The sequence below is a fragment of the Cupressus sempervirens genome, chromosome 8 (genome assembly GCF_028749045.1).
Source record: "Cupressus sempervirens isolate cs-2001-9-10 chromosome 8, ASM2874904v1, whole genome shotgun sequence".
In the NCBI taxonomy this organism is placed as follows: Eukaryota; Viridiplantae; Streptophyta; class Pinopsida; order Cupressales; family Cupressaceae; genus Cupressus; species Cupressus sempervirens.
The window spans coordinates 596984740-596995323 of NC_143125.1; positions in this window are offsets into that span (position 1 = coordinate 596984740).

The following is a 10584-nucleotide window of genomic DNA, read 5'->3' on the forward strand; positions in this document are numbered from 1 at the left end:
ATCGAATTGAGGACCCGTTATTTGAATTTGTTGTCTGTGTGATAGAACGCAAATTTTATCAATCTAGTAGGTTGAACAATGTACCCTACATAGCAGTGGATTTTCACTACAAAACTAAGAATAAGTATCATTCATATGATCTTTCTAGAATGCAACTTCACCAACTTATAGATAACTTAGAGGTAGTTAGGAAAGAAAATAAAACCTCTTTTAAGTTAGGATCCTTATTAGTTTGTATATTTTTCTATGTACAAAACTCTTTTGGTACTATTGAAATAGTTGCATGGGATATGAATTGAAAACTATAGAGAAGATTAGTGGTTTAATTAGTAGATTAGGAGAAAAATTCAAAGCAATTATGGACAACTACTTTGAAGAATTCAAGGTAGAGATGAGGAACAAAATGAGAATTCCTAAGTTAGTTATGGATGAATACTATGATGAAGTATATTTCATTGTAGATAAATATTTTGTGTGCACAAACAGTTTTTCTAAGGATAGTATGGATAAGGCCAAATCCCTATAAAATAAACATAGATAAGGTAACTACAATAGTTACTGCACTTTTGGCAGAAGATAGAGATGCAAGTGTTGAGAAATTTGGCAATATGAAACTATAATTGTTGAGCTGACTACTGAATCCAGCACATGACAAAATAGAAATATTTTTTGAATGTGGTAGTAAGGAACAAGGAGAACGGTTAGGACAATCTATAGAAGCCAAGGAAGGAAAAGGAAAAGAGTTTGATGTTGTAAATCAAAAGGCAACCAAATAGAAAAAGGTTTTTGTGATAGAGCTTAAGGTAAAGGCCAACCGAAAGAAGGAAATACAAGAAATGTTGACACCTCATAAGCCAAAGCGCAAGGTGATCATCACAAAGAATAGGAGATCTCAGCCACCTACCATGAAATCAATAGGAATTTCATCTAAGAAGAGGGAACTGGCTGAAATACAAAAGCAAACAACATAAGAAAAGATAAGGAGAAAATTGATCATAGCACAAGACAAGGAGGAAGATGATGAAAAGACTAAAACTGATGAACCCAAAAAACTTCAAATAGTGAAGAGACTCCCTCAAATGGCAATGAATCAAGTATGTGCAAAATTGATAAACTTTGAAAGTATTACTTGATTCAAATATATTCATTATGATTGTTTAAATATTGATGATCAAGTCAAGCTTAAAGGTTCCATGATTGATATGATGATCAAATTTAGATGCACACCTCTAGAATTGGGTACTAGATTTCTAGTGAGATTGTACAAAAGAGTGTATGCTAAGTGGAAATGGGTATTATCCACTAAGAAACAAATAAGAGAGACAATAGTAGCACAAGCTATGCTAGATTTGGGGAAGACTTGTATGTCAATAGTCCTTAAATATTTTCTCAAGAATTGTATGTCAAGAGATAGCACATATAATTTTAAAAAAAATAAAACTCACGAATTTGAGCAATTCATTATTTGAACATGGAAAGAAGTATTTGGATTTCTTATTCCATACATGGAAGTGAGGGAAGTCCAAGATGCAATCAAGTTTGAAAAGGAATACAAATAAGAAGTGGCCAATCTAATCTAGGAGATTCAACAACTAGTTTGTTAGTATGAACGAAAAGATACTATCATAATAGAATATGAAACTGACACCCCTCCACCTAATATGAATGTAATAACTAAAGAGGAAATTCAGGGATTAATGGAAGATTCAAGAAAACTCTATACTAACCTAATTTTTTTAAAGATAGTAGAATATCTAGAGCTTGAAAATTAGAAGACTGATGATGTAAATGTGACATCAATTATAGAGGATACAAATGCGAAGAAAATGTGTAAGGCTTTAATTGTATATACACCATTTAATTTAATGCTTATCTTTCAAAAGGAGGCACACTTTGAAAGAGACTCGTGCACTAAATTTGTACAAGATGAATTACAATAGAGAAAGAAAGAGCCTACTCAAGCTCTTATTCAATTATCAAGTGCAAAGGTTGTAGAACCTACAACTATGACACCTATGCAACAAGTGATTTTTACACAAGTGCAACAACCAAAATTGAGATCAAATGAGAATCAGAAACAATTGCAATTATCACTACCCAGTGATATACTTTCATGATATCATGATGTGAATCATTCAGGTGAGGAAGATGATGAGTCAATGATCCTAGATGACATAATGACATTATCTATGTATGAGTTGAACAATCTTACACTACAGAAGATGTAAGAGATACAAACCTTGTTGATTCTTATGGAAAAATAAGAATAGCCAAGAACAGAGCATAAGAGAAGGAAGGTATTACATATTGTCAAAGATATTTTTATAAATATATTTGAAATCAAATATTTGAATAATCAACATACAATTTTGGATCAGCTTGTATATTTAGTTGATAAAATTTAGACATAAGACATAGACACCAACAAAAACTTATTACAATCGTCTAAAAGAATAATGGAGTGCAAAGTGTTATAAACAGTTTGACAAGAACTTGTACATAGACAAGATGAGCTTTCTACATCAATCATAAAGCTAGCAACAATTTTGGAAACCATTAATTCCTTATATTTGAAATTCTATGATATCTATTTCTTTACAGTATATACAACACACTCATTAGAGATATTACATGCAGACATTAGAGAAAGTTTTGTTACATTGGGCAAGAATGCAAGTTCAATCTCATTCTCTTATAGTGAAATGACATTCATGCAAAAGAGGTTAGTAGTGTAGACACCTAAAAACCTTTAGAAAATAAAGTATTTTTATTTTTTGAAAAATTCCTGATGACATCATCATTTATTAATTAATTAATTATTTAATTTATTTATTTATTTTTATGCCATTAAATCCCTTTATCTTAATTAAAAATATTTAATTAAGGAATCCCTCCCAAATATGTTTAAATCTTATTTAAACATTATTTCCTTATTTATTAATTATTTAATTAATAAATTGACCAAAAAACCCAAAATAAATAAAAAATTTATTTTTTACCCAAAACTTGGCCAATTTCCTTAAGACCACTAACCTCTTCCAAAATCTTCTAATCCTTCTTTAATTTTAATTAAAGGCTAATCCCATCATTTCCTACCCCTAATCCCAACTCAAAATATTTAATTAAGATCAAAAATTGATCCTCATGTTTATTAAAAAAGTTTTAATAAATATCTCCTCAACCCAAACCCTTGAAATAAATAAAACTTTATTTATTTTCTAAAAATCTAATTTATCCTCATCCTAAGAAGTTCTAGACTCTTCTAGAAAGTCTTCATCCTCATCCTAGGAAATTCTAGACTATTCTAGAAAGTCTTTATCCTCATCCAAAGTCTAGACTCTTCTAGAATATGTTTTTAAACCTAATCCTAATCCCCTCCTAACCTTGTCACATTCCTTAAAAATGGGTTAAGACTTACTAACCCAAGCCAAAGTTAACAAAAATCTCCTCCTTCACCCACCCTCATTAAATGCCATCCACTTGCCTATCCCCAAGCTAATCCTAAACCATCCTAATCCATCCTCTAATCATTTGCACAAGCCTAAGCAAGCTTAAAACCCTCCTAATCAAGCTCAAGTCAAAATTGCTCTCATCTCCCTCAAAATATCTCAACCATAAAACTTTATGAAGTCCACTAGGCCATAAATGACTCTTCCAAGCCCTTTTATTGCTCTTACAAGTCATTATGAGGGTCTTTATGAAGATTTTATCCCTTGAACTTCCTTTGTTGACTCATCCTTCCCCTTTCCTCCATCCTCTCACCCTGTGACATGTGTCACTCTCTGATTGGCTATAAGAAAGCATAATCCATGTGCTCTCTTCTCATGCAATCTGAGCCCTCCATGAGCTTTTTCCCATCCTTGCATCTTAGCCCTCAATCTTTCAAGCCTCTTGCCTATACATTGGATCCTTCCCCTTTGCAAAATAACACAATCCATGAAGTAAAGTCATAATGCCATTTTAAGAAGCCATTTTACATCAAAACCATACACTCACACCCAAATTCTAACTCCATTTGAAGCCCTTTTTGAAGCATAAGCTTGAGCATACATCCTATCTATTTAGACAAAGCCACTCAACAAGAGAGCTTCTTATTGAGAGAGCCCATTAATGGCTCATATTCTTAATTGAGAGCTCATCTTAGTCTATCTTGAAGTTTATGAATTTTGTTTAGTTTGTAGAAGCTTTATTTAAATTTGGTTTCTATTTAGCATACTAACATTTCTCATATACATTTTGGCATGCCCGGTGGGACCCCACATGGGTCATCTTCATTAGCTTTTTTAGTCAAGTTTTGTATGTCATTTGCTGATTTTGGCTAATTTTGCTTGTTTTTGTGATTGGAAGGATTGTATAAATTGGTTTTGTAGGTCCACATGAGCATGAAGAAGACAAAGGAACTCATAGTCTATCTCATAGTATTTGCAGATTTTTCAAGCTTATAGGTGGACAAAGCACTTGGAATTCTTCTTCCTCTTCTTGTCTATATTCTTCTTATTCCATCTACTTCTTCTTCTTGTTCTTCTTGTGGGAGATCTTGGCCATTTTTATTTTTTAAGGAAGCAAAATCATACACACTTCTTTTTAGTTCTTAAAATGAACCCCCAAATCATACTTAAATCCATTAAAAAATTAAAAATTTGCAAAAAAGAAAAAATCTTTTAACAAGTGAAACTAAACCAATCCAATCATTTGCATCCTTGCAACATCAAGGTTTTAGATGCATTCATGCAAAGTTAGGAACACTTCATTTTTGGGAATTTAAAAAGAACTTCAAGTTTCCATTTCAAAAGGTTCAAAATCAACACTAAGTGAACACTAAAATCTAAATCAAACTCAAAGCATCAATCAAGGATAAAATAAACCTCATTTGAAAATATTTTTAAGTTCTTTTAAAAATCTCATGAAAACTAAGATTCCTAAATGGTTGCCAAAAATTTTCCTAAAAGCTTTGTTATTTGTTCCAAACAAATGTCTTGTTGCAAAATCTTGAATGTTTCTTAGGTTTTTCATGCATCAAAATAATCTAGGAATATCATTTTTGGGCTTAAAATATGCAAACTAGAACACAAAATCTTGACTGAAAATTAAATTCCAAAGAGTCATTTTAACTTTTGAGTCCAAAACAATCTTGAATGATCTAAGGTTTAAACAAAGCACTTCAAAGTTCTTAAAACAACACACAAAATCTCAAATCTTGAATTCTCAAAGGAAAAGACTTAAATGTTTAATCACTTGTCTTTGAATGCATGTTGCTAAAATCACTCTTGAGTGCCATGGATTAAAATCAAGTTTGTTTTTTTTATGAATGCATGATTAAAATAACAAATCCAATCTTGAATTCCAAGGATCAATTAACCATTACAATATCAAACACTTCATTTGGAGCTTCTAAAATTGAACAAAAAAAAATCTCTTTTCCACATGCAATTTAGGTAAAATTTGATTTTTGGACATTTAAGAAACTTTGTTAAGTTAAATACAAATTTGCAAAAATCAATTTGAGTAGTTCCTTGGACTCACCTCTTTTCTAATCACCCATCAATTCAACCATTGGTTGCAATCTTAGTGCCATTTATGGAGATGGGTCTATGCCATGTCCCCTTTCAAATAATTAAAAAATAATAATCTTTGCTAAGGCAGGCAAGCCCAAGAAAGTGAAATTTCGGAAAAAGGGGGCTAATCTTTGGAAACCGTTGGACTAATAAATGAAAATTATTATTAAAATATGTTTCATTAACCTCTGTTGGATGTGAGTTATGGTTATGCCCTCTTTTAAGGGGTTTGGAGGCATTTTGGGTGGATTCCAGAACTTGATTTTTGCTCATTCTTTATTATTCTTCAGAGGTTGCCAAACCTGTGGAGAAGGAGACCCAAGAATGGGAGTTTGCAGGTTTCCAAGGAGACCCAAGAATGGGAGTTTATAGGTTTCCAAGAAGGCTAAGGATGGTATTTTGAAGCCATTCCGTGTGCATGCTCATACAGAGTTTGGCTTTGTGCTGAACAGTGCAGATTTGTGGGTTTTCGGGTGTGTTTTTTGTATGAGTTTGGTGTTTACAGTTGAGTATTTCATATCAATTTTGGTTGCTGCTATATTTCAGACTTTAAGGTGTTAAAATAGAGCTTAATATATGTATTGGGATGTGATTAAACTTCTGACATAGATTATTAGTGTTTTTGTGGTGTTTCCGGGCATTTTTGTGTTAATTTCGGGAGCCCGATGAGCATAGTTTTTGTCCTACATTTGAGAACTGTTGTGTAAAGGCTATATGGATCTAGAAATTTCATTTTGTAGGCTGTTATTCTGCTGAAATTTCTGTAAAAATTTCCACTTTCAGATTTATTAATAATAGGTGAAGCTGTGAAGCTTTTGGCACAATTTCTGGCATACCCGATTTGGGGTTTCTTGAGAAATTGGTGGATCTTTGTGATATTAGTTGTTTGATATTGAAAATCTAATTTGAGGCTTGAAATATCATGTAAAATTAGAAAAGGGACATTTCAGTGGTATCAAAGCCATGATCTTGCTAGCCCGAGGGTTTGTAGAAGTTGCATGTCAATTTTGACAACTACCCAGATCTTGCATTTCAGTTTTTAGAACTACCCAAATCTTGCATGTCATAATTTATGGTTGCATGTTGCTTCTAATCAGCTGCATGTCAAAATTTATGGTTTCATGCTACTTCTAATCATTTTCATGCTAGTTCTTGGTGAATTTGGTGGTTGTAGAAATTTGCATGTCAGTTTTGACAACTACCCAGATCTTGCATGTCAGTTTTGACAACTACCCAGATCTTGCATGTCATAATTTATGATTGCATGTTGCTTCTAATCAACTGCATGTCAAAATTTATGGTTGCATGCTACTTCTAATCATTTTCATGTTAGTTCTTGGTGAATTTGGTGGTTGCGTGTTGCTTCTAATCAGTTGCATGTCAAAATCTATGGTTGCATGCTACTTCTAATCATTTGCATGTTAGTTCTTGGTGTTTGAAGAAGTTATATCCTATTGGGGTTACACTCTACTTTATTCAGAATGGACAGGTATAGTACAGAGTCTCAGAGGACATGATCTTGGACAATTGATATCCAGAGTCAAAATAGTAGAAAGGATGGTTATTTAGACATTCGAGATAAACTTATGAAAATAAGCCATGACATGTCTGAACAGTTGGTTGAGCACCACTGTATAATGAATGACATGTTGTCCGACCCAGATAAGGTGGATAAGTTGACTGGATTTCTATTTGGCAAATATTCTCATAGGATAGATGACACAATTCCCAAGAACTTGCATGAGGAGTTTGAGAAACTAACTTATAGCCAAGTAGAGGTCTCAGATTCTAGTCTACCACAAGAGGTGGTGGGAAAGGATATTACACAGATTGATAGTAATGGTCAACTTGATACTCAAATTGAGACAATTGTTTACAGGTCGTAAAAGCGTGATGCCACAGGTATTCAGGATGGTATAGTTACAACAGGCAATGACTATAGTGTAGTGGGTTCAGATGATGATTATGAGGATGTTGTTGTGCAGGATGGTGAGATATCTGGTAGAGATGAGCAAACATTGAGCATTCATGACTTTACTGAGAAAGAGTACCAGGCACAGTTAGATGCTTCATCACATGAGGTTGAGGCTGGTAGTACTTCACATGATTTTTCCAGCTAGCTGAAGGTGAAAAAAGATAGTATTGTGACTTCATTATCTCATCATGACAGGTATGTGGAGTTAGTTGGTATTGGTCATATTACTCAGGTGAGGAGTTTTCTTGAGTTACCAATTGATTCTAGTTTATGGATATGGACTCGAGATTGTTATATTGGCATTTGGGATTCATTTGACTAGAGATCTGTAACACTTTTTGGTAGCAATGTTTTTTTGGGTGCTATCATGGATTTGATTAGCAGATTATGCGGTGTTGTCTTTTCTTGTGCCAGTATCTTATCCGATGTTGGTATTAGTTTTTATACACCGATGTTGGGCTTTGTTCATATATCCAGTTGACCATACTTGCTGGAATGTGTTGATGATATTTCATATTTGGCAGTGTGTACAGATGAGTCCCAAGATCATATTGGCATTGATGACATCCAAGAGGATGTAGTGGGCAATTTTGAAGACTTAGTTTCCTTGGGTACAGAGGAGTTGGATAGCAGTGCTAATGTTTTTGATACTCCGTATGTTGATATGAGCTTTAGATTTGATTCATAGGGTATGGATTGTAATACTCTAGAGACTAGTGACTTTGAGGATACTCCTTTGGACAGTGCATCAGAGGAGGTTTGTAGGAGACAGTCAAGCCAGTGTCATCATGTGTCTAATCAGTTAAGAGTTAGTGATCGAGACATTGCTATCACTTGCCAGCATTTTGATGTTTCTCGTCAGTTGTTTGTAGTTTATGGATGGGGTTCTCCTACTAGTGATGAGCAGGAAGGCAGTTATCTTTCCTTGACAGAGATCCACTCTTTATGGGAGGCTATTCGGATTTTGAGACAGAATTATATGTAGTTGGTAGCTGACAGAGATTATCTTATGGAGTGGGGCAGTACAACATATGATGCATTGTTGGCCAAGGAAGATGAGATGAGTGAGCTTACTGAGCATCTTGAGGTGACTTCTAAGATTCTTGAGAGTACATAGTTGGCTTTCAAGGAGTCACTATTTCATTTGGCTAAGGTGACCATGGAGTTAGAGCAGCTACAATCTTTACCTGATTCTATATAGTCACAAGCTGTGGTGTTTGGTGATCCGAGGATGTCCATGGCCGAGATTGTCAAAGATAGTGGAGATGGGGATGCATCCATCCTTGATACTAACATTGGCATATTAGGTTCATTCCCACTAGAGTCAGGTTTAGTTGAGTTTGGTGTTGTAGTAGATTGTTGTATGCCTGACATGGTGGTGGCGTCTAGTACTGATGGCACAGAGACTAGAGATGTATCAAAGATCATGTGTGATGTTGGTGAGTCGACAGTTGGCATGGTTCCTACTAGTAATACTACTCCCTTGGTGATATCTTCAGAGTTAGTAGTCAGTTCCAACATGGTTAATGATCAATTGCAGTTAGTTTCATCTGGATTATAGTTTAAGCCACTGACTAAGATTGGTGCATTCTATCAGCATTACACTGTGAGGTACGCTCATCAATTTACCTTTGATGACCATGTTGATGAAATTATGATACAGAGATGTACTTTGGTTCCTAGTGCTTATCATCATTTATGGAATAGTTTGATGCCTCAGGATGAGAGTTGTGATGGGCACAACATGGCGATAGGTCTTGCAGTTGATAACTTGATAATACATGACTTAGAGCAGGAGTTTTGGAGTGATGCTTCAGCAGGTGTTGTTATTGATTCTACTCCTTTGGCGATGACATCTCTTGACTTAGCTAGTGATCAGTCACAGTGGGTTGTATCACTTGTTCATGGTGAGATGTTGACTGAGGTTGGTTTTTTTAATCAACATTATATTGTAGGGTATGTACATCAGTTAGCAAATGATCCTTGTGTTAAGGAGTTGATGGCAGGAAAATTTGGTTTGGGTTTCATTTCTTTTTGTTTATCTTGTGATGGCTTTTCACCATCAGGGGTGCATGGGAGTTATTGTTATGAGAAAGTGGCCGATGATATATAGAGTTGTGTTGACTGCAAGAGTTGTACAGTGTGTGGATTCTCCATACTTGGTATAGATTCATTTGAGAGCATTCACCATTGTTGCAGAGTTGGATTGTACATTCTGTATAGGCCAGTGGGATGCGTTGATGGTATTTATTGTATTGGCAATTTGATTTGTCCACTTTACTTGAGTTCTAATGTTCTAAGAGTTTGTGTCTCGTGGGTTTTTGATTGTGGTAGTGGTGATTTTGGAGTTTGGTTGAGCTGTAATTGTCAGTTTGATTATGGATTCCTCTTGGTCATATTGCAGAGGATATTGCAGGAGCCTATGTTATTTGGCAGTAGTATAGTTCATGACTACATTTGGGATCCAGGTGGATTGATTGGTTTATTGTTTAGTCTTTTCTTGAGGACAAGAAATGTTTGGGAGGGGGGGACTTGTCATGTCCCCTTTTCAAATAATTAAAAAATAATAATCTTTGCTAAGGCAGGCAGGCCCAAGAAAGTGAAGTTTCAGAAAAAGGGGGTTAATCTTTGGAAACTGTTGGACTAATAAATGAAAATTATTATTAAAATATGTTTTATTAACCTCTCTTGGATGTGAGTTATGGTTATGCCCTCTTTTAAGGGGTTTGGAGGCATTTTGGGTGGATTTCAGAACTTGACTTTTGCTCATTCTTTGTTATTCTTCAAAGGCTGCCAAACCTGTGGAGAAGGAGACCCAAGAATGGGAGTTTGCAGGTTTCCAAGGAGACCCAAGAATAGGATTTTGTAGGTTTCCTATAAGGCTAAGGATGAGAGTTTGAATCCATTCCATGTGCATGCTCATACAGAGTTTGCCTTTGTGCTGAACAGTGTAGATTTGTGGGTTTTCAGGTGTGTTTTTTGTATGAGTTTGGTGTTTACAGTTGAGTATTTCATATCAGTTTGGGTTGCTGCTATATTTCAAACTTTAAGGTG